The sequence below is a fragment of the Phocoena phocoena genome, chromosome 19 (genome assembly GCF_963924675.1).
Source record: "Phocoena phocoena chromosome 19, mPhoPho1.1, whole genome shotgun sequence".
In the NCBI taxonomy this organism is placed as follows: domain Eukaryota; kingdom Metazoa; phylum Chordata; class Mammalia; order Artiodactyla; family Phocoenidae; genus Phocoena; species Phocoena phocoena.
This window is the reverse complement of record NC_089237.1, coordinates 39,670,670-39,691,478: the sequence shown is the minus strand read 5'-3', so window position 1 is coordinate 39,691,478 and position 20,809 is coordinate 39,670,670. Positions and strand designations below refer to the sequence as shown.

Here is a 20,809-nt window from a genome sequence, read left to right as displayed (position 1 = left end):
CTCCGCCTTCTCCTTTACTCGCCCGCGGGCGGTGGCCGCCGGCTCCGCCCCCGCCGGGCCCCGCTGCAGGCCCCACCTCCTCAGGCCCCTCCCACCACGGCGCGCGTGCGCCGGAGGGGCCGCTCCCCGCCGGCCCGGCCGGCCGGGCGGCCAGAAGGCGGCCCCGGAAGGCAGCCGCACCCCGGACGCTCCCGGGGTGGCTGGCCCGGACCCAGAATCCGCCGCGGGCCCGGTTGCCGTCCTTTCGGCCAGCGAGCCCCTCGACCTGCACCTGGCCGCCCCCACTGGCGCCCAGCCCCGCTGCCGCCACCTGTGCGCCGGTGTGTCCCGCCACAGCTCCCTCCGGCAGAAGCCCCGCCTCCGCCGTGTCGCCGCGGCCGGGTGCGGGAGCGGGATCGAGGGCCGGGGCCGCTTCCCCGGGCCTGCCGGCCACCAGGGGCGGGCTCCTGAGCTCGGCGGGTGGTGTGCGGGCAAGGGTGGCCTTGCCGGGGCTGAGGGGCCGTGGCGACGCAATGGTGGCTCCCAGTGGCTTCGGGCCAGCTGCTGTCGGGCAGCAGGGCCGGCCCGGGCTGCGGCCGGGCTGCGCCTAGCGCCGCGTGGGCGGGCAGGGGCGATGCCCCAGGGACCGCGGGCCCCGGGCCCCGAAGCCCCCGGGGCCACGTCCCTGTGAGCGACGTGCGGGATCTTGGGCGGGGCGCCAAGCGCCGAAGGGTTTGCTGGGTCACGCCGGCCCTCGGCTGGGAGGTGGTGGCCAAACCCTCCGCCACCGCCCGATACCCGAGACGTCCGTTCCCCCTGCCTGGGCGGGCTGACCGCCGGGCTGGCTGGCCCTAAGGCGCCAGCGCCAGCGCAACTGGGCCTCAAGAGGCAGCCCGCGGTCCCCGCCCCCGTCTACGGCCATACCACCCTGAACGCGCCCGATCTCGTCTGATCTCGGAAGCTAAGCAGGGTCGGGCCTGGTTAGTACTTGGATGGGAGACCGCCTGGGAATACCGGGTGCTGTAGGCTTTTTGCCTCCCGCTCCGCCTTCTCCTTTACTCGCCCGCGGGCGGTGGCCGCCGGCTCCGCCCCCGCCGGGCCCCGCTGCAGGCCCCACCTCCTCAGGCCCCTCCCACCACGGCGCGCGTGCGCCGGAGGGGCCGCTCCCCGCCGGCCCGGCCGGCCGGGCGGCCAGAAGGCGGCCCCGGAAGGCAGCCGCACCCCGGACGCTCCCGGGGTGGCTGGCCCGGACCCAGAATCCGCCGCGGGCCCGGTTGCCGTCCTTTCGGCCAGCGAGCCCCTCGACCTGCACCTGGCCGCCCCCACTGGCGCCCAGCCCCGCTGCCGCCACCTGTGCGCCGGTGTGTCCCGCCACAGCTCCCTCCGGCAGAAGCCCCGCCTCCGCCGTGTCGCCGCGGCCGGGTGCGGGAGCGGGATCGAGGGCCGGGGCCGCTTCCCCGGGCCTGCCGGCCACCAGGGGCGGGCTCCTGAGCTCGGCGGGTGGTGTGCGGGCAAGGGTGGCCTTGCCGGGGCTGAGGGGCCGTGGCGACGCAATGGTGGCTCCCAGTGGCTTCGGGCCAGCTGCTGTCGGGCAGCAGGGCCGGCCCGGGCTGCGGCCGGGCTGCGCCTAGCGCCGCGTGGGCGGGCAGGGGCGATGCCCCAGGGACCGCGGGCCCCGGGCCCCGAAGCCCCCGGGGCCACGTCCCTGTGAGCGACGTGCGGGATCTTGGGCGGGGCGCCAAGCGCCGAAGGGTTTGCTGGGTCACGCCGGCCCTCGGCTGGGAGGTGGTGGCCAAACCCTCCGCCACCGCCCGATACCCGAGACGTCCGTTCCCCCTGCCTGGGCGGGCTGACCGCCGGGCTGGCTGGCCCTAAGGCGCCAGCGCCAGCGCAACTGGGCCTCAAGAGGCAGCCCGCGGTCCCCGCCCCCGTCTACGGCCATACCACCCTGAACGCGCCCGATCTCGTCTGATCTCGGAAGCTAAGCAGGGTCGGGCCTGGTTAGTACTTGGATGGGAGACCGCCTGGGAATACCGGGTGCTGTAGGCTTTTTGCCTCCCGCTCCGCCTTCTCCTTTACTCGCCCGCGGGCGGTGGCCGCCGGCTCCGCCCCCGCCGGGCCCCGCTGCAGGCCCCACCTCCTCAGGCCCCTCCCACCACGGCGCGCGTGCGCCGGAGGGGCCGCTCCCCGCCGGCCCGGCCGGCCGGGCGGCCAGAAGGCGGCCCCGGAAGGCAGCCGCACCCCGGACGCTCCCGGGGTGGCTGGCCCGGACCCAGAATCCGCCGCGGGCCCGGTTGCCGTCCTTTCGGCCAGCGAGCCCCTCGACCTGCACCTGGCCGCCCCCACTGGCGCCCAGCCCCGCTGCCGCCACCTGTGCGCCGGTGTGTCCCGCCACAGCTCCCTCCGGCAGAAGCCCCGCCTCCGCCGTGTCGCCGCGGCCGGGTGCGGGAGCGGGATCGAGGGCCGGGGCCGCTTCCCCGGGCCTGCCGGCCACCAGGGGCGGGCTCCTGAGCTCGGCGGGTGGTGTGCGGGCAAGGGTGGCCTTGCCGGGGCTGAGGGGCCGTGGCGACGTAATGGTGGCTCCCAGTGGCTTCGGGCCAGCTGCTGTCGGGCAGCAGGGCCGGCCCGGGCTGCGGCCGGGCTGCGCCTAGCGCCGCGTGGGCGGGCAGGGGCGATGCCCCAGGGACCGCGGGCCCCGGGCCCCGAAGCCCCCGGGGCCACGTCCCTGTGAGCGACGTGCGGGATCTTGGGCGGGGCGCCAAGCGCCGAAGGGTTTGCTGGGTCACGCCGGCCCTCGGCTGGGAGGTGGTGGCCAAACCCTCCGCCACCGCCCGATACCCGAGACGTCCGTTCCCCCTGCCTGGGCGGGCTGACCGCCGGGCTGGCTGGCCCTAAGGCGCCAGCGCCAGCGCAACTGGGCCTCAAGAGGCAGCCCGCGGTCCCCGCCCCCGTCTACGGCCATACCACCCTGAACGCGCCCGATCTCGTCTGATCTCGGAAGCTAAGCAGGGTCGGGCCTGGTTAGTACTTGGATGGGAGACCGCCTGGGAATACCGGGTGCTGTAGGCTTTTTGCCTCCCGCTCCGCCTTCTCCTTTACTCGCCCGTGGGCGGTGGCCGCCGGCTCCGCCCCCGCCGGGCCCCGCTGCAGGCCCCACCTCCTCAGGCCCCTCCCACCACGGCGCGCCTGCGCCGGAGGGGCCGCTCCCCGCCGGCCCGGCCGGCCGGGCGGCCAGAAGGCGGCCCCGGAAGGCAGCCGCACCCCGGACGCTCCCGGGGTGGCTGGCCCGGACCCAGAATCCGCCGCGGGCCCGGTTGCCGTCCTTTCGGCCAGCGAGCCCCTCGACCTGCACCTGGCCGCCCCCACTGGCGCCCAGCCCCGCTGCCGCCACCTGTGCGCCGGTGTGTCCCGCCACAGCTCCCTCCGGCAGAAGCCCCGCCTCCGCCGTGTCGCCGCGGACGGGTGCGGGAGCGGGATCGAGGGCCGGGGCCGCTTCCCCGGGCCTGCCGGCCACCAGGGGCGGGCTCCTGAGCTCGGCGGGTGGTGTGCGGGCAAGGGTGGCCTTGCCGGGGCTGAGGGGCCGTGGCGACGCAATGGTGGCTCCCAGTGGCTTCGGGCCAGCTGCAGTCGGGCAGCAGGGCCGGCCCGGGCTGCGGCCGGGCTGCGCCTAGCGCCGCGTGGGCGGGCAGGGGCGATGCCCCAGGGACCGCGGGCCCCGGGCCCCGAAGCCTCCGGGGCCACGTCCCTGTGAGCGACGTGCGGGATCTTGGGCGGGGCGCCAAGCGCCGAAGGGTTTGCTGGGTCACGCCGGCCCTCGGCTGGGAGGTGGTGGCCAAACCCTCCGCCACCGCCCGATACCCGAGACGTCCGTTCCCCCTGCCTGGGCGGGCTGACCGCCGGGCTGGCTGGCCCTAAGGCGCCAGCGCCAGCGCAACTGGGCCTCAAGAGGCAGCCCGCGGTCCCCGCCCCCGTCTACGGCCATACCACCCTGAACGCGCCCGATCTCGTCTGATCTCGGAAGCTAAGCAGGGTCGGGCCTGGTTAGTACTTGAATGGGAGACCGCCTGGGAATACCGGGTGCTGTAGGCTTTTTGCCTCCCGCTCCGCCTTCTCCTTTACTCGCCCGCGGGCGGTGGCCGCCGGCTCCGCCCCCGCCGGGCCCCGCTGCAGGCCCCACCTCCTCAGGCCCCTCCCACCACGGCGCGCGTGCGCCGGAGGGGCCGCTCCCCGCCGGCCCGGCCGGCCGGGCGGCCAGAAGGCGGCCCCGGAAGGCAGCCGCACCCCGGACGCTCCCGGGGTGGCTGGCCCGGACCCAGAATCCGCCGCGGGCCCGGTTGCCGTCCTTTCGGCCAGCGAGCCCCTCGACCTGCACCTGGCCGCCCCCACTGGCGCCCAGCCCCGCTGCCGCCACCTGTGCGCCGGTGTGTCCCGCCACAGCTCCCTCCGGCAGAAGCCCCGCCTCCGCCGTGTCGCCGCGGCCGGGTGCGGGAGCGGGATCGAGGGCCGGGGCCGCTTCCCCGGGCCTGCCGGCCACCAGGGGCGGGCTCCTGAGCTCGGCGGGTGGTGTGCGGGCAAGGGTGGCCTTGCCGGGGCTGAGGGGCCGTGGCGACGCAATGGTGGCTCCCAGTGGCTTCGGGCCAGCTGCTGTCGGGCAGCAGGGCCGGCCCGGGCTGCGGCCGGGATGCGCCTAGCGCCGCGTGGGCGGGCAGGGGCGATGCCCCAGGGACCGCGGGCCCCGGGCCCCGAAGCCTCCGGGGCCACGTCCCTGTGAGGGACGTGCGGGATCTTGGGCGGGGCGCCAAGCGCCGAAGGGTTTGCTGGGTCACGCCGGCCCTCGGCTGGGAGGTGGTGGCCAAACCCTCCGCCACCGCCCGATACCCGAGACGTCCGTTCCCCCTGCCTGGGCGGGCGGCGGGGTCCCGCCGGGGCGGGCTGACCGCCGGGCTGGCTGGCCCTAAGGCGCCAGCGCCAGCGCAACTGGGCCTCAAGAGGCAGCCCGCGGTCCCCGCCCCCGTCTACGGCCATACCACCCTGAACGCGCCCGATCTCGTCTGATCTCGGAAGCTAAGCAGGGTCGGGCCTGGTTAGTACTTGGATGGGAGACCGCCTGGGAATACCGGGTGCTGTAGGCTTTTTGCCTCCCGCTCCGCCTTCTCCTTTACTCGCCCGCGGGCGGTGGCCGCCGGCTCCGCCCCCGCCGGGCCCTGCTGCAGGCCCCACCTCCTCAGGCCCCTCCCACCACGGCGCGCGTGCGCCGGAGGGTCCGCTCCCCGCCGGCCCGGCCGGCCGGGCGGCCAGAAGGCGGCCCCGGAAGGCAGCCGCACCCCGGACGCTCCCGGGGTGGCTGGCCCGGACCCAGAATCCGCCGCGGGCCCGGTTGCCGTCCTTTCGGCCAGCGAGCCCCTCGACCTGCACCTGGCCGCCCCCACTGGCGCCCAGCCCCGCTGCCGCCACCTGTGCGCCGGTGTGTCCCGCCACAGCTCCCTCCGGCAGAAGCCCCGCCTCCACCGTGTCGCCGCGGCCGGGTGCGGGAGCGGGATCGAGGGCCGGGGCCGCTTCCCCGGGCCTGCCGGCCACCAGGGGCGGGCTCCTGAGCTCGGCGGGTGGTGTGCGGGCAAGGGTGGCCTTGCCGGGGCTGAGGGGCCGTGGCGACGCAATGGTGGCTCCCAGTGGCTTCGGGCCAGCTGCTGTCGGGCAGCAGGGCCGGCCCGGGCTGCGGCCGGGCTGCGCCTAGCGCCGCGTGGGCGGGCAGGGGCGATGCCCCAGGGACCGCGGGCCCCGGGCCCCGAAGCCCCCGGGGCCACGTCCCTGTGAGCGACGTGCGGGATCTTGGGCGGGGCGCCAAGCGCCGAAGGGTTTGCTGGGTCACGCCGGCCCTCGGCTGGGAGGTGGTGGCCAAACCCTCCGCCACCGCCCGATACCCGAGACGTCCGTTCCCCCTGCCTGGGCGGGCGGCGTGGTCCCGCAGGGGCGGGCTGACCGCCGGGCTGGCTGGCCCTAAGGCGCCAGCGCCAGCGCAACTGGGCCTCAAGAGGCAGCCCGCGGTCCCTGCCCCCGTCTACGGCCATACCACCCTGAACGCGCCCGATCTCGTCTGATCTCGGAAGCTAAGCAGGGTCGGGCCTGGTTAGTACTTGGATGGGAGACCGCCTGGGAATACCGGGTGCTGTAGGCTTTTTGCCTCCCGCTCCGCCTTCTCCTTTACTCGCCCGCGGGCGGTGGCCGCCGGCTCCGCCCCCGCCGGGCCCCGCTGCAGGCCCCAACTCCTCAGGCCCCTCCCACCACGGCGCGCGTGCGCCGGAGGGGCCGCTCCCCGCCGGCCCGGCCGGCCGGGCGGCCAGAAGGCGGCCCCGGAAGGCAGCCGCACCCCGGACGCTCCCGGGGTGGCTGGCCCGGACCCAGAATCCGCCGCGGGCCCGGTTGCCATCCTTTCGGCCAGCGAGCCCCTCGACCTGCACCTGGCCGCCCCCACTGGCGCCCAGCCCCGCTGCCGCCACCTGTGCGCCGGTGTGTCCCGCCACAGCTCCCTCCGGCAGAAGCCCCGCCTCCGCCGTGTCGCCGCGGCCGGGTGCGGGAGCGGGATCGAGGGCCGGGGCCGCTTCCCCGGGCCTGCCGGCCACCAGGGGCGGGCTCCTGAGCTCGGCGGGTGGTGTGCGGGCAAGGGTGGCCTTGCCGGGGCTGAGGGGCCGTGGCGACGCAATGGTGGCTCCCAGTGGCTTCGGGCCAGCTGCTGTCGGGCAGCAGGGCCGGCCCGGGCTGCGGCCGGGCTGCGCCTAGCGCCGCGTGGGCGGGCAGGGGCGATGCCCCAGGGACCGCGGGCCCCGGGCCCCGAAGCCCCCGGGGCCACGTCCCTGTGAGCGACGTGCGGGATCTTGGGCGGGGCGCCAAGCGCCGAAGGGTTTGCTGGGTCACGCCGGCCCTCGGCTGGGAGGTGGTGGCCAAACCCTCCGCCACCGCCCGATACCCGAGACGTCCGTTCCCCCTGCCTGGGCGGGCGGCGGGGTCCCGCCGGGGCGGGCTGACCGCCGGGCTGGCTGGCCCTAAGGCGCCAGCGCCAGCGCAACTGGGCCTCAAGAGGCAGCCCGCGGTCCCCGCCCCCGTCTACGGCCATACCACCCTGAACGCGCCCGATCTCGTCTGATCTCGGAAGCTAAGCAGGGTCGGGCCTGGTTAGTACTTGGATGGGAGACCGCCTGGGAATACCGGGTGCTGTAGGCTTTTTGCCTCCCGCTCCGCCTTCTCCTTTACTCGCCCGCGGGCGGTGGCCGCCGGCTCCGCCCCCGCCGGGCCCCGCTGCAGGCCCCACCTCCTCAGGCCCCTCCCACCACGGCGCGCGTGCGCCGGAGGGGCCGCTCCCCGCCGGCCCGGCCGGCCGGGCGGCCAGAAGGCGGCCCCGGAAGGCAGCCGCACCCCGGACGCTCCCGGGGTGGCTGGCCCGGACCCAGAATCCGCCGCGGGCCCGGTTGCCGTCCTTTCGGCCAGCGAGCCCCTCGACCTGCACCTGGCCGCCCCCACTGGCGCCCAGCCCCGCTGCCGCCACCTGTGCGCCGGTGTGTCCCGCCACAGCTCCCTCCAGCAGAAGCCCCGCCTCCGCCGTGTCGCCGCGGCCGGGTGCGGGAGCGGGATCGAGGGCCGGGGCCGCTTCCCCGGGCCTGCCGGCCACCAGGGGCGGGCTCCTGAGCTCGGCGGGTGGTGTGCGGGCAAGGGTGGCCTTGCCGGGGCTGAGGGGCCGTGGCGACGCAATGGTGGCTCCCAGTGGCTTCGGGCCAGCTGCTGTCGGGCAGCAGGGCCGGCCCGGGCTGCGGCCGGGCTGCGCCTAGCGCCGCGTGGGCGGGCAGGGGCGATGCCCCAGGGACCGCGGGCCCCGGGCCCCGAAGCCCCCGGGGCCACGTCCCTGTGAGCGACGTGCGGGATCTTGGGCGGGGCGCCAAGCGCCGAAGGGTTTGCTGGGTCACGCCGGCCCTCGGCTGGGAGGTGGTGGCCAAACCCTCCGCCACCGCCCGATACCCGAGACGTCCGTTCCCCCTGCCTGGGCGGGCGGCGGGGTCCCGCCGGGGCGGGCTGACCGCCGGGCTGGCTGGCCCTAAGGCGCCAGCGCCAGCGCAACTGGGCCTCAAGAGGCAGCCCGCGGTCCCCGCCCCCGTCTACGGCCATACCACCCTGAACGCGCCCGATCTCGTCTGATCTCGGAAGCTAAGCAGGGTCGGGCCTGGTTAGTACTTGGATGGGAGACCGCCTGGGAATACCGGGTGCTGTAGGCATTTTGCCTCCCGCTCCGCCTTCTCCTTTACTCGCCCGCGGGCGGTGGCCGCCGGCTCCGCCCCCGCCGGGCCCCGCTGCAGGCCCCACCTCCTCAGGCCCCTCCCACCACGGCGCGCGTGCGCCGGAGGGGCCGCTCCCCGCCGGCCCGGCCGGCCGGGCGGCCAGAAGGCGGCCCCGGAAGGCAGCCGCACCCCGGACGCTCCCGGGGTGGCTGGCCCGGACCCAGAATCCGCCGCGGGCCCGGTTGCCGTCCTTTCGGCCAGCGAGCCCCTCGACCTGCACCTGGCCGCCCCCACTGGCGCCCAGCCCCGCTTCCGCCACCTGTGCGCCGGTGTGTCCCGCCACAGCTCCCTCCGGCAGAAGCCCCGCCTCCGCCGTGTCGCCGCGGCCGGGTGCGGGAGCGGGATCGAGGGCCGGGGCCGCTTCCCCGGGCCTGCCGGCCACCAGGGGCGGGCTCCTGAGCTCGGCGGGTGGTGTGCGGGCAAGGGTGGCCTTGCCGGGGCTGAGGGGCCGTGGCGACGCAATGGTGGCTCCCAGTGGCTTCGGGCCAGCTGCTGTCGGGCAGCAGGGCCGGCCCGGGCTGCGGCCGGGCTGCGCCTAGCGCCGCGTGGGCGGGCAGGGGCGATGCCCCAGGGACCGCGGGCCCCGGGCCCCGAAGCCCCCGGGGCCACGTCCCTGTGAGCGACGTGCGGGATCTTGGGCGGGGCGCCAAGCGCCGAAGGGTTTGCTGGGTCACGCCGGCCCTCGGCTGGGAGGTGGTGGCCAAACCCTCCGCCACCGCCCGATACCCGAGACGTCCGTTCCCCCTGCCTGGGCGGGCGGCGTGGTCCCGCCGGGGCGGGCTGACCGCCGGGCTGGCTGGCCCTAAGGCGCCAGCGCCAGCGCAACTGGGCCTCAAGAGGCAGCCCGCGGTCCCTGCCCCCGTCTACGGCCATACCACCCTGAACGCGCCCGATCTCGTCTGATCTCGGAAGCTAAGCAGGGTCGGGCCTGGTTAGTACTTGGATGGGAGACCGCCTGGGAATACCGGGTGCTGTAGGCTTTTTGCCTCCCGCTCCGCCTTCTCCTTTACTCGCCCGCGGGCGGTGGCCGCCGGCTCCGCCCCCGCCGGGCCCCGCTGCAGGCCCCACCTCCTCAGGCCCCTCCCACCACGGCGCGCGTGCGCCGGAGGGGCCGCTCCCCGCCGGCCCGGCCGGCCGGGCGGCCAGAAGGCGGCCCCGGAAGGCAGCCGCACCCCGGACGCTCCCGGGGTGGCTGGCCCGGACCCAGAATCCGCCGCGGGCCCGGTTGCCATCCTTTCGGCCAGCGAGCCCCTCGACCTGCACCTGGCCGCCCCCACTGGCGCCCAGCCCCGCTGCCGCCACCTGTGCGCCGGTGTGTCCCGCCACAGCTCCCTCCGGCAGAAGCCCCGCCTCCGCCGTGTCGCCGCGGCCGGGTGCGGGAGCGGGATCGAGGGCCGGGGCCGCTTCCCCGGGCCTGCCGGCCACCAGGGGCGGGCTCCTGAGCTCGGCGGGTGGTGTGCGGGCAAGGGTGGCCTTGCCGGGGCTGAGGGGCCGTGGCGACGCAATGGTGGCTCCCAGTGGCTTCGGGCCAGCTGCTGTCGGGCAGCAGGGCCGGCCCGGGCTGCGGCCGGGCTGCGCCTAGCGCCGCGTGGGCGGGCAGGGGCGATGCCCCAGGGACCGCGGGCCCCGGGCCCCGAAGCCCCCGGGGCCACGTCCCTGTGAGCGACGTGCGGGATCTTGGGCGGGGCGCCAAGCGCCGAAGGGTTTGCTGGGTCACGCCGGCCCTCGGCTGGGAGGTGGTGGCCAAACCCTCCGCCACCGCCCGATACCCGAGACGTCCGTTCCCCCTGCCTGGGCGGGCGGCGGGGTCCCGCCGGGGCGGGCTGACCGCCGGGCTGGCTGGCCCTAAGGCGCCAGCGCCAGCGCAACTGGGCCTCAAGAGGCAGCCCGCGGTCCCCGCCCCCGTCTACGGCCATACCACCCTGAACGCGCCCGATCTCGTCTGATCTCGGAAGCTAAGCAGGGTCGGGCCTGGTTAGTACTTGGATGGGAGACCGCCTGGGAATACCGGGTGCTGTAGGCTTTTTGCCTCCCGCTCCGCCTTCTCCTTTACTCGCCCGCGGGCGGTGGCCGCCGGCTCCGCCCCCGCCGGGCCCCGCTGCAGGCCCCACCTCCTCAGGCCCCTCCCACCACGGCGCGCGTGCGCCGGAGGGGCCGCTCCCCGCCGGCCCGGCCGGCCGGGCGGCCAGAAGGCGGCCCCGGAAGGCAGCCGCACCCCGGACGCTCCCGGGGTGGCTGGCCCGGACCCAGAATCCGCCGCGGGCCCGGTTGCCGTCCTTTCGGCCAGCGAGCCCCTCGACCTGCACCTGGCCGCCCCCACTGGCGCCCAGCCCCGCTGCCGCCACCTGTGCGCCGGTGTGTCCCGCCACAGCTCCCTCCAGCAGAAGCCCCGCCTCCGCCGTGTCGCCGCGGCCGGGTGCGGGAGCGGGATCGAGGGCCGGGGCCGCTTCCCCGGGCCTGCCGGCCACCAGGGGCGGGCTCCTGAGCTCGGCGGGTGGTGTGCGGGCAAGGGTGGCCTTGCCGGGGCTGAGGGGCCGTGGCGACGCAATGGTGGCTCCCAGTGGCTTCGGGCCAGCTGCTGTCGGGCAGCAGGGCCGGCCCGGGCTGCGGCCGGGCTGCGCCTAGCGCCGCGTGGGCGGGCAGGGGCGATGCCCCAGGGACCGCGGGCCCCGGGCCCCGAAGCCCCCGGGGCCACGTCCCTGTGAGCGACGTGCGGGATCTTGGGCGGGGCGCCAAGCGCCGAAGGGTTTGCTGGGTCACGCCGGCCCTCGGCTGGGAGGTGGTGGCCAAACCCTCCGCCACCGCCCGATACCCGAGACGTCCGTTCCCCCTGCCTGGGCGGGCGGCGGGGTCCCGCCGGGGCGGGCTGACCGCCGGGCTGGCTGGCCCTAAGGCGCCAGCGCCAGCGCAACTGGGCCTCAAGAGGCAGCCCGCGGTCCCCGCCCCCGTCTACGGCCATACCACCCTGAACGCGCCCGATCTCGTCTGATCTCGGAAGCTAAGCAGGGTCGGGCCTGGTTAGTACTTGGATGGGAGACCGCCTGGGAATACCGGGTGCTGTAGGCATTTTGCCTCCCGCTCCGCCTTCTCCTTTACTCGCCCGCGGGCGGTGGCCGCCGGCTCCGCCCCCGCCGGGCCCCGCTGCAGGCCCCACCTCCTCAGGCCCCTCCCACCACGGCGCGCGTGCGCCGGAGGGGCCGCTCCCCGCCGGCCCGGCCGGCCGGGCGGCCAGAAGGCGGCCCCGGAAGGCAGCCGCACCCCGGACGCTCCCGGGGTGGCTGGCCCGGACCCAGAATCCGCCGCGGGCCCGGTTGCCGTCCTTTCGGCCAGCGAGCCCCTCGACCTGCACCTGGCCGCCCCCACTGGCGCCCAGCCCCGCTTCCGCCACCTGTGCGCCGGTGTGTCCCGCCACAGCTCCCTCCGGCAGAAGCCCCGCCTCCGCCGTGTCGCCGCGGCCGGGTGCGGGAGCGGGATCGAGGGCCGGGGCCGCTTCCCCGGGCCTGCCGGCCACCAGGGGCGGGCTCCTGAGCTCGGCGGGTGGTGTGCGGGCAAGGGTGGCCTTGCCGGGGCTGAGGGGCCGTGGCGACGCAATGGTGGCTCCCAGTGGCTTCGGGCCAGCTGCTGTCGGGCAGCAGGGCCGGCCCGGGCTGCGGCCGGGCTGCGCCTAGCGCCGCGTGGGCGGGCAGGGGCGATGCCCCAGGGACCGCGGGCCCCGGGCCCCGAAGCCCCCGGGGCCACGTCCCTGTGAGCGACGTGCGGGATCTTGGGCGGGGCGCCAAGCGCCGAAGGGTTTGCTGGGTCACGCCGGCCCTCGGCTGGGAGGTGGTGGCCAAACCCTCCGCCACCGCCCGATACCCGAGACGTCCGTTCCCCCTGCCTGGGCGGGCGGCGTGGTCCCGCCGGGGCGGGCTGACCGCCGGGCTGGCTGGCCCTAAGGCGCCAGCGCCAGCGCAACTGGGCCTCAAGAGGCAGCCCGCGGTCCCTGCCCCCGTCTACGGCCATACCACCCTGAACGCGCCCGATCTCGTCTGATCTCGGAAGCTAAGCAGGGTCGGGCCTGGTTAGTACTTGGATGGGAGACCGCCTGGGAATACCGGGTGCTGTAGGCTTTTTGCCTCCCGCTCCGCCTTCTCCTTTACTCGCCCGCGGGCGGTGGCCGCCGGCTCCGCCCCCGCCGGGCCCCGCTGCAGGCCCCACCTCCTCAGGCCCCTCCCACCACGGCGCGCGTGCGCCGGAGGGGCCGCTCCCCGCCGGCCCGGCCGGCCGGGCGGCCAGAAGGCGGCCCCGGAAGGCAGCCGCACCCCGGACGCTCCCGGGGTGGCTGGCCCGGACCCAGAATCCGCCGCGGGCCCGGTTGCCATCCTTTCGGCCAGCGAGCCCCTCGACCTGCACCTGGCCGCCCCCACTGGCGCCCAGCCCCGCTGCCGCCACCTGTGCGCCGGTGTGTCCCGCCACAGCTCCCTCCGGCAGAAGCCCCGCCTCCGCCGTGTCGCCGCGGCCGGGTGCGGGAGCGGGATCGAGGGCCGGGGCCGCTTCCCCGGGCCTGCCGGCCACCAGGGGCGGGCTCCTGAGCTCGGCGGGTGGTGTGCGGGCAAGGGTGGCCTTGCCGGGGCTGAGGGGCCGTGGCGACGCAATGGTGGCTCCCAGTGGCTTCGGGCCAGCTGCTGTCGGGCAGCAGGGCCGGCCCGGGCTGCGGCCGGGCTGCGCCTAGCGCCGCGTGGGCGGGCAGGGGCGATGCCCCAGGGACCGCGGGCCCCGGGCCCCGAAGCCCCCGGGGCCACGTCCCTGTGAGCGACGTGCGGGATCTTGGGCGGGGCGCCAAGCGCCGAAGGGTTTGCTGGGTCACGCCGGCCCTCGGCTGGGAGGTGGTGGCCAAACCCTCCGCCACCGCCCGATACCCGAGACGTCCGTTCCCCCTGCCTGGGCGGGCGGCGGGGTCCCGCCGGGGCGGGCTGACCGCCGGGCTGGCTGGCCCTAAGGCGCCAGCGCCAGCGCAACTGGGCCTCAAGAGGCAGCCCGCGGTCCCCGCCCCCGTCTACGGCCATACCACCCTGAACGCGCCCGATCTCGTCTGATCTCGGAAGCTAAGCAGGGTCGGGCCTGGTTAGTACTTGGATGGGAGACCGCCTGGGAATACCGGGTGCTGTAGGCTTTTTGCCTCCCGCTCCGCCTTCTCCTTTACTCGCCCGCGGGCGGTGGCCGCCGGCTCCGCCCCCGCCGGGCCCCGCTGCAGGCCCCACCTCCTCAGGCCCCTCCCACCACGGCGCGCGTGCGCCGGAGGGGCCGCTCCCCGCCGGCCCGGCCGGCCGGGCGGCCAGAAGGCGGCCCCGGAAGGCAGCCGCACCCCGGACGCTCCCGGGGTGGCTGGCCCGGACCCAGAATCCGCCGCGGGCCCGGTTGCCGTCCTTTCGGCCAGCGAGCCCCTCGACCTGCACCTGGCCGCCCCCACTGGCGCCCAGCCCCGCTGCCGCCACCTGTGCGCCGGTGTGTCCCGCCACAGCTCCCTCCAGCAGAAGCCCCGCCTCCGCCGTGTCGCCGCGGCCGGGTGCGGGAGCGGGATCGAGGGCCGGGGCCGCTTCCCCGGGCCTGCCGGCCACCAGGGGCGGGCTCCTGAGCTCGGCGGGTGGTGTGCGGGCAAGGGTGGCCTTGCCGGGGCTGAGGGGCCGTGGCGACGCAATGGTGGCTCCCAGTGGCTTCGGGCCAGCTGCTGTCGGGCAGCAGGGCCGGCCCGGGCTGCGGCCGGGCTGCGCCTAGCGCCGCGTGGGCGGGCAGGGGCGATGCCCCAGGGACCGCGGGCCCCGGGCCCCGAAGCCCCCGGGGCCACGTCCCTGTGAGCGACGTGCGGGATCTTGGGCGGGGCGCCAAGCGCCGAAGGGTTTGCTGGGTCACGCCGGCCCTCGGCTGGGAGGTGGTGGCCAAACCCTCCGCCACCGCCCGATACCCGAGACGTCCGTTCCCCCTGCCTGGGCGGGCGGCGGGGTCCCGCCGGGGCGGGCTGACCGCCGGGCTGGCTGGCCCTAAGGCGCCAGCGCCAGCGCAACTGGGCCTCAAGAGGCAGCCCGCGGTCCCCGCCCCCGTCTACGGCCATACCACCCTGAACGCGCCCGATCTCGTCTGATCTCGGAAGCTAAGCAGGGTCGGGCCTGGTTAGTACTTGGATGGGAGACCGCCTGGGAATACCGGGTGCTGTAGGCATTTTGCCTCCCGCTCCGCCTTCTCCTTTACTCGCCCGCGGGCGGTGGCCGCCGGCTCCGCCCCCGCCGGGCCCCGCTGCAGGCCCCACCTCCTCAGGCCCCTCCCACCACGGCGCGCGTGCGCCGGAGGGGCCGCTCCCCGCCGGCCCGGCCGGCCGGGCGGCCAGAAGGCGGCCCCGGAAGGCAGCCGCACCCCGGACGCTCCCGGGGTGGCTGGCCCGGACCCAGAATCCGCCGCGGGCCCGGTTGCCGTCCTTTCGGCCAGCGAGCCCCTCGACCTGCACCTGGCCGCCCCCACTGGCGCCCAGCCCCGCTTCCGCCACCTGTGCGCCGGTGTGTCCCGCCACAGCTCCCTCCGGCAGAAGCCCCGCCTCCGCCGTGTCGCCGCGGCCGGGTGCGGGAGCGGGATCGAGGGCCGGGGCCGCTTCCCCGGGCCTGCCGGCCACCAGGGGCGGGCTCCTGAGCTCGGCGGGTGGTGTGCGGGCAAGGGTGGCCTTGCCGGGGCTGAGGGGCCGTGGCGACGCAATGGTGGCTCCCAGTGGCTTCGGGCCAGCTGCTGTCGGGCAGCAGGGCCGGCCCGGGCTGCGGCCGGGCTGCGCCTAGCGCCGCGTGGGCGGGCAGGGGCGATGCCCCAGGGACCGCGGGCCCCGGGCCCCGAAGCCCCCGGGGCCACGTCCCTGTGAGCGACGTGCGGGATCTTGGGCGGGGCGCCAAGCGCCGAAGGGTTTGCTGGGTCACGCCGGCCCTCGGCTGGGAGGTGGTGGCCAAACCCTCCGCCACCGCCCGATACCCGAGACGTCCGTTCCCCCTGCCTGGGCGGGCGGCGGGGTCCCGCCGGGGCGGGCTGACCGCCGGGCTGGCTGGCCCTAAGGCGCCAGCGCCAGCGCAACTGGGCCTCAAGAGGCAGCCCGCGGTCCCCGCCCCCGTCTACGGCCATACCACCCTGAACGCGCCCGATCTCGTCTGATCTCGGAAGCTAAGCAGGGTCGGGCCTGGTTAGTACTTGGATGGGAGACCGCCTGGGAATACCGGGTGCTGTAGGCTTTTTGCCTCCCGCTCCGCCTTCTCCTTTACTCGCCCGCGGGCGGTGGCCGCCGGCTCCGCCCCCGCCGGGCCCCGCTGCAGGCCCCACCTCCTCAGGCCCCTCCCACCACGGCGCGCGTGCGCCGGAGGGGCCGCTCCCCGCCGGCCCGGCCGGCCGGGCGGCCAGAAGGCGGCCCCGGAAGGCAGCCGCACCCCGGACGCTCCCGGGGTGGCTGGCCCGGACCCAGAATCCGCCGCGGGCCCGGTTGCCGTCCTTTCGGCCAGCGAGCCCCTCGACCTGCACCTGGCCGCCCCCACTGGCGCCCAGCCCCGCTGCCGCCACCTGTGCGCCGGTGTGTCCCGCCACAGCTCCCTCCAGCAGAAGCCCCGCCTCCGCCGTGTCGCCGCGGCCGGGTGCGGGAGCGGGATCGAGGGCCGGGGCCGCTTCCCCGGGCCTGCCGGCCACCAGGGGCGGGCTCCTGAGCTCGGCGGGTGGTGTGCGGGCAAGGGTGGCCTTGCCGGGGCTGAGGGGCCGTGGCGACGCAATGGTGGCTCCCAGTGGCTTCGGGCCAGCTGCTGTCGGGCAGCAGGGCCGGCCCGGGCTGCGGCCGGGCTGTGCCTAGCGCCGCGTGGGCGGGCAGGGGCGATGCCCCAGGGACCGCGGGCCCCGGGCCCCGAAGCCCCCGGGGCCACGTCCCTGTGAGCGACGTGCGGGATCTTGGGCGGGGCGCCAAGCGCCGAAGGGTTTGCTGGGTCACGCCGGCCCTCGGCTGGGAGGTGGTGGCCAAACCCTCCGCCACCGCCCGATACCCGAGACGTCCGTTCCCCCTGCCTGGGCGGGCGGCGGGGTCCCGCCGGGGCGGGCTGACCGCCGGGCTGGCTGGCCCTAAGGCGCCAGCGCCAGCGCAACTGGGCCTCAAGAGGCAGCCCGCGGTCCCCGCCCCCGTCTACGGCCATACCACCCTGAACGCGCCCGATCTCGTCTGATCTCGGAAGCTAAGCAGGGTCGGGCCTGGTTAGTACTTGGATGGGAGACCGCCTGGGAATACCGGGTGCTGTAGGCTTTTTGCCTCCCGCTCCGCCTTCTCCTTTACTCGCCCGCGGGCGGTGGCCGCCGGCTCCGCCCCCGCCGGGCCCCGCTGCAGGCCCCACCTCCTCAGGCCCCTCCCACCACGGCGCGCGTGCGCCGGAGGGGCCGCTCCCCGCCGGCCCGGCCGGCCGGGCGGCCAGAAGGCGGCCCCGGAAGGCAGCCGCACCCCGGACGCTCCCGGGGTGGCTGGCCCGGACCCAGAATCCGCCGCGGGCCCGGTTGCCGTCCTTTCGGCCAGCGAGCCCCTCGACCTGCACCTGGCCGCCCCCACTGGCGCCCAGCCCCGCTGCCGCCACCTGTGCGCCGGTGTGTCCCGCCACAGCTCCCTCCGGCAGAAGCCCCGCCTCCGCCGTGTCGCCGCGGCCGGGTGCGGGAGCGGGATCGAGGGCCGGGGCCGCTTCCCCGGGCCTGCCGGCCACCAGGGGCGGGCTCCTGAGCTCGGCGGGTGGTGTGCGGGCAAGGGTGGCCTTGCCGGGGCTGAGGGGCCGTGGCGACGCAATGGTGGCTCCCAGTGGCTTCGGGCCAGCTGCAGTCGGGCAGCAGGGCCGGCCCGGGCTGCGGCCAGGCTGCGCCTAGCGCCGCGTGGGCGGGCAGGGGCGATGCCCCAGGGACCGCGGGCCCCGGGCCCCGAAGCCCCCGGGGCCACGTCCCTGTGAGCGACGTGCGGGATCTTGGGCGGGGCGCCAAGCGCCGAAGGGTTTGCTGGGTCACGCCGGCCCTCGGCTGGGAGGTGGTGGCCAAACCCTCCGCCACCGCCCGATAACCGAGACGTCCGTTCCCCCTGCCTGGGCGGGCTGACCGCCGGGCTGGCTGGCCCTAAGGCGCCAGCGCCAGCGCAACTGGGCCTCAAGAGGCAGCCCGCGGTCCCCGCCCCCGTCTACGGCCATACCACCCTGAACGCGCCCGATCTCGTCTGATCTCGGAAGCTAAGCAGGGTCGGGCCTGGTTAGTACTTGGATGGGAGACCGCCTGGGAATACCGGGTGCTGTAGGCTTTTTGCCTCCCGCTCCGCCTTCTCCTTTACTCGCCCGCGGGCGGTGGCCGCCGGCTCCGCCCCCGCCGGGCCCCGCTGCAGGCCCCACCTCCTCAGGCCCCTCCCACCACGGCGCGCGTGCGCCGGAGGGGCCGCTCCCCGCCGGCCCGGCCGGCCGGGCGGCCAGAAGGCGGCCCCGGAAGGCAGCCGCACCCCGGACGCTCCCGGGGTGGCTGGCCCGGACCCAGAATCCGCCGCGGGCCCGGTTGCCGTCCTTTCGGCCAGCGAGCCCCTCGACCTGCACCTGGCCGCCCCCACTGGCGCCCAGCCCCGCTGCCGCCACCTGTGCGCCGGTGTGTCCCGCCACAGCTCCCTCCGGCAGAAGCCCCGCCTCCGCCGTGTCGCCGCGGCCGGGTGCGGGAGCGGGATCGAGGGCCGGGGCCGCTTCCCCGGGCCTGCCGGCCACCAGGGGCGGGCTCCTGAGCTCGGCGGGTGGTGTGCGGGCAAGGGTGGCCTTGCCGGGGCTGAGGGGCCGTGGCGACGCAATGGTGGCTCCCAGTGGCTTCGGGCCAGCTGCTGTCGGGCAGCAGGGCCGGCCCGGGCTGCGGCCGGGCTGCGCCTAGCGCCGCGTGGGCGGGCAGGGGCGATGCCCCAGGGACCGCGGGCCCCGGGCCCCGAAGCCCCCGGGGCCACGTCCCTGTGAGCGACGTGCGGGATCTTGGGCGGGGCGCCAAGCGCCGAAGGGTTTGCTGGGTCACGCCGGCCCTCGGCTGGGAGGTGGTGGCCAAACCCTCCGCCACCGCCCGATACCCGAGACGTCCGTTCCCCCTGCCTGGGCGGGCTGACCGCCGGGCTGGCTGGCCCTAAGGCGCCAGCGCCAGCGCAACTGGGCCTCAAGAGGCAGCCCGCGGTCCCCGCCCCCGTCTACGGCCATACCACCCTGAACGCGCCCGATCTCGTCTGATCTCGGAAGCTAAGCAGGGTCGGGCCTGGTTAGTACTTGGATGGGAGACCGCCTGGGAATACCGGGTGCTGTAGGCTTTTTGCCTCCCGCTCCGCCTTCTCCTTTACTCGCCCGCGGGCGGTGGCCGCCGGCTCCGCCCCCGCCGGGCCCCGCTGCAGGCCCCACCTCCTCAGGCCCCTCCCACCACGGCGCGCGTGCGCCGGAGGGGCCGCTCCCCGCCGGCCCGGCCGGCCGGGCGGCCAGAAGGCGGCCCCGGAAGGCAGCCGCACCCCGGACGCTCCCGGGGTGGCTGGCCCGGACCCAGAATCCGCCGCGGGCCCGGTTGCCGTCCTTTCGGCCAGCGAGCCCCTCGACCTGCACCTGGCCGCCCCCACTGGCGCCCAGCCCCGCTGCCGCCACCTGTGCGCCGGTGTGTCCCGCCACAGCTCCCTCCGGCAGAAGCCCCGCCTCCGCCGTGTCGCCGCGGCCGGGTGCGGGAGCGGGATCGAGGGCCGGGGCCGCTTCCCCGGGCCTGCCGGCCACCAGGGGCGGGCTCCTGAGCTCGGCGGGTGGTGTGCGGGCAAGGGTGGCCTTGCCGGGGCTGAGGGGCCGTGGCGACGCAATGGTGGCTCCCAGTGGCTTCGGGCCAGCTGCAGTCGGGCAGCAGGGCCGGCCCGGGCTGCGGCCGGGCTGCGCCTAGCGCCGCGTGGGCGGGCAGGGGCGATGCCCCAGGGACCGCGGGCCCCGGGCCCCGAAGCCTCCGGGGCCACGTCCCTGTGAGCGACGTGCGGGATCTTGGGCGGGGCGCCAAGCGCCGAAGGGTTTGCTGGGTCACGCCGGCCCTCGGCTGGGAGGTGGTGGCCAAACCCTCCGCCACCGCCCGATACCCGAGATGTCCGTTCCCCCTGCCTGGGCGGGCGGCGGGGTCCCGCCGGGGCGGGCTGACCGCCGGGCTGGCTGGCCCTAAGGCGCCAGCGCCAGCGCAACTAGGCCTCAAGAGGCAGCCCGCGGTCCCCGCCCCCGTCTACGGCCATACCACCCTGAACGCGCCCGATCTCGTCTGATCTCGGAAGCTAAGCAGGGTCGGGCCTGGTTAGTACTTGGATGGGAGACCGCCTGGGAATACCGGGTGCTGTAGGCTTTTTGCCTCCCGCTCCGCCTTCTCCTTTACTCGCCCGCGGGCGGTGGCCGCCGGCTCCGCCCCCGCCGGGCCCCGCTGCAGGCCCCACCTCCTCAGGCCCCTCCCACCACGGCGCGCGTGCGCCGGAGGGGCCGCTCCCCGCCGGCCCGGCCGGCCGGGCGGCCAGAAGGCGGCCCCGGAAGGCAGCCGCACCCCGGACGCTCCCGGGGTGGCTGGCCCGGACCCAGAATCCGCCGCGGGCCCGGTTGCCGTCCTTTCGGCCAGCGAGCCCCTCGACCTGCACCTGGCCGCCCCCACTGGCGCCCAGCCCCGCTGCCGCCACCTGTGCGCCGGTGTGTCCCGCCACAGCTCCCTCCGGCAGAAGCCCCGCCTCCGCCGTGTCGCCGCGGCCGGGTGCGGGAGCGGGATCGAGGGCCGGGGCCGCTTCCCCGGGCCTGCCGGCCACCAGGGGCGGGCTCCTGAGCTCGGCGGGTGGTGTGCGGGCAAGGGTGGCCTTGCCGGGGCTGAGGGGCCGTGGCGACGCAATGGTGGCTCCCAGTGGCTTCGGGCCAGCTGCTGTCGGGCAGCAGGGCCGGCCCGGGCTGCGGCCGGGCTGCGCCTAGCGCCGCGTGGGCGGGCAGGGGCGATGCCCCAGGGACCGCGGGCCCCGGGCCCCGAAGCCCCCGGGGCCACGTCCCTGTGAGCGACGTGCGGGATCTTGGGCGGGGCGCCAAGCGCCGAAGGGTTTGCTGGGTCACGCCGGCCCTCGGCTGGGAGGTGGTGGCCAAACCCTCCGCCACCGCCCGATACCCGAGACGTCCGTTCCCCCTGCCTGGGCGGGCGGCGGGGTCCCGCCGGGGCGGGCTGACCGCCGGGCTGGCTGGCCCTAAGGCGCCAGCGCCAGCGCAACTGGGCCTCAAGAGGCAGCCCGCGGTCCCCGCCCCCGTCTACGGCCATACCACCCTGAACGCGCCCGATCTCGTCTGATCTCGGAAGCTAAGCAGGGTCGGGCCTGGTTAGTACTTGGATGGGAGACCGCCTGGGAATACCGGGTGCTGTAGGCTTTTTGCCTCCCGCTCCGCCTTCTCCTTTACTCGCCCGCGGGCGGTGGCCGCCGGCTCCGCCCCCGCCGGGCCCCGCTGCAGGCCCCACCACCTCAGGCC

General features: G+C 77.0%; 20 non-coding genes across 20 annotated transcripts; all 20 read left to right on the top strand.

The window, feature by feature from the left end:
* Nucleotides 1-889: 889 nt before the first annotated feature.
* Nucleotides 890-1,008, top strand: LOC136140041 (5S ribosomal RNA). The gene has a single exon (XR_010657538.1). It is a non-coding gene; the product is annotated as a 5S ribosomal RNA (ribosomal RNA).
* A 901-nt stretch (nt 1,009-1,909) lies between these two features.
* Nucleotides 1,910-2,028, top strand: LOC136140040 (5S ribosomal RNA). The gene has a single exon (XR_010657537.1). It is a non-coding gene; the product is annotated as a 5S ribosomal RNA (ribosomal RNA).
* Nucleotides 2,029-2,929: 901 nt separating this feature from the next.
* On the top strand, nt 2,930-3,048 carry LOC136140038 (5S ribosomal RNA). Its single transcript, XR_010657536.1, has one exon. It is a non-coding gene; the product is annotated as a 5S ribosomal RNA (ribosomal RNA).
* A 901-nt stretch (nt 3,049-3,949) lies between these two features.
* On the top strand, nt 3,950-4,068 carry LOC136139435 (5S ribosomal RNA). Its single transcript, XR_010656972.1, has one exon. It is a non-coding gene; the product is annotated as a 5S ribosomal RNA (ribosomal RNA).
* Nucleotides 4,069-4,992: 924 nt separating this feature from the next.
* Nucleotides 4,993-5,111, top strand: LOC136140036 (5S ribosomal RNA). Its single transcript, XR_010657534.1, has one exon. It is a non-coding gene; the product is annotated as a 5S ribosomal RNA (ribosomal RNA).
* Nucleotides 5,112-6,035: 924 nt separating this feature from the next.
* LOC136140035 (5S ribosomal RNA) lies at nt 6,036-6,154 on the top strand. The gene has a single exon (XR_010657533.1). It is a non-coding gene; the product is annotated as a 5S ribosomal RNA (ribosomal RNA).
* Nucleotides 6,155-7,078: 924 nt separating this feature from the next.
* On the top strand, nt 7,079-7,197 carry LOC136140034 (5S ribosomal RNA). Its single transcript, XR_010657532.1, has one exon. It is a non-coding gene; the product is annotated as a 5S ribosomal RNA (ribosomal RNA).
* Nucleotides 7,198-8,121: 924 nt separating this feature from the next.
* On the top strand, nt 8,122-8,240 carry LOC136139423 (5S ribosomal RNA). The gene has a single exon (XR_010656960.1). It is a non-coding gene; the product is annotated as a 5S ribosomal RNA (ribosomal RNA).
* Nucleotides 8,241-9,164: 924 nt separating this feature from the next.
* On the top strand, nt 9,165-9,283 carry LOC136140033 (5S ribosomal RNA). The gene has a single exon (XR_010657531.1). It is a non-coding gene; the product is annotated as a 5S ribosomal RNA (ribosomal RNA).
* Nucleotides 9,284-10,207: 924 nt separating this feature from the next.
* On the top strand, nt 10,208-10,326 carry LOC136140032 (5S ribosomal RNA). Its single transcript, XR_010657530.1, has one exon. It is a non-coding gene; the product is annotated as a 5S ribosomal RNA (ribosomal RNA).
* Nucleotides 10,327-11,250: 924 nt separating this feature from the next.
* Nucleotides 11,251-11,369, top strand: LOC136139422 (5S ribosomal RNA). The gene has a single exon (XR_010656959.1). It is a non-coding gene; the product is annotated as a 5S ribosomal RNA (ribosomal RNA).
* Nucleotides 11,370-12,293: 924 nt separating this feature from the next.
* On the top strand, nt 12,294-12,412 carry LOC136140031 (5S ribosomal RNA). Its single transcript, XR_010657529.1, has one exon. It is a non-coding gene; the product is annotated as a 5S ribosomal RNA (ribosomal RNA).
* Nucleotides 12,413-13,336: 924 nt separating this feature from the next.
* On the top strand, nt 13,337-13,455 carry LOC136140030 (5S ribosomal RNA). Its single transcript, XR_010657528.1, has one exon. It is a non-coding gene; the product is annotated as a 5S ribosomal RNA (ribosomal RNA).
* Nucleotides 13,456-14,379: 924 nt separating this feature from the next.
* LOC136139421 (5S ribosomal RNA) lies at nt 14,380-14,498 on the top strand. Its single transcript, XR_010656958.1, has one exon. It is a non-coding gene; the product is annotated as a 5S ribosomal RNA (ribosomal RNA).
* Nucleotides 14,499-15,422: 924 nt separating this feature from the next.
* On the top strand, nt 15,423-15,541 carry LOC136140029 (5S ribosomal RNA). The gene has a single exon (XR_010657527.1). It is a non-coding gene; the product is annotated as a 5S ribosomal RNA (ribosomal RNA).
* A 924-nt stretch (nt 15,542-16,465) lies between these two features.
* LOC136140028 (5S ribosomal RNA) lies at nt 16,466-16,584 on the top strand. The gene has a single exon (XR_010657526.1). It is a non-coding gene; the product is annotated as a 5S ribosomal RNA (ribosomal RNA).
* A 901-nt stretch (nt 16,585-17,485) lies between these two features.
* On the top strand, nt 17,486-17,604 carry LOC136140027 (5S ribosomal RNA). The gene has a single exon (XR_010657525.1). It is a non-coding gene; the product is annotated as a 5S ribosomal RNA (ribosomal RNA).
* A 901-nt stretch (nt 17,605-18,505) lies between these two features.
* LOC136140025 (5S ribosomal RNA) lies at nt 18,506-18,624 on the top strand. The gene has a single exon (XR_010657523.1). It is a non-coding gene; the product is annotated as a 5S ribosomal RNA (ribosomal RNA).
* A 924-nt stretch (nt 18,625-19,548) lies between these two features.
* LOC136140024 (5S ribosomal RNA) lies at nt 19,549-19,667 on the top strand. Its single transcript, XR_010657522.1, has one exon. It is a non-coding gene; the product is annotated as a 5S ribosomal RNA (ribosomal RNA).
* A 924-nt stretch (nt 19,668-20,591) lies between these two features.
* Nucleotides 20,592-20,710, top strand: LOC136140023 (5S ribosomal RNA). Its single transcript, XR_010657521.1, has one exon. It is a non-coding gene; the product is annotated as a 5S ribosomal RNA (ribosomal RNA).
* Nucleotides 20,711-20,809: the final 99 nt, after the last annotated feature.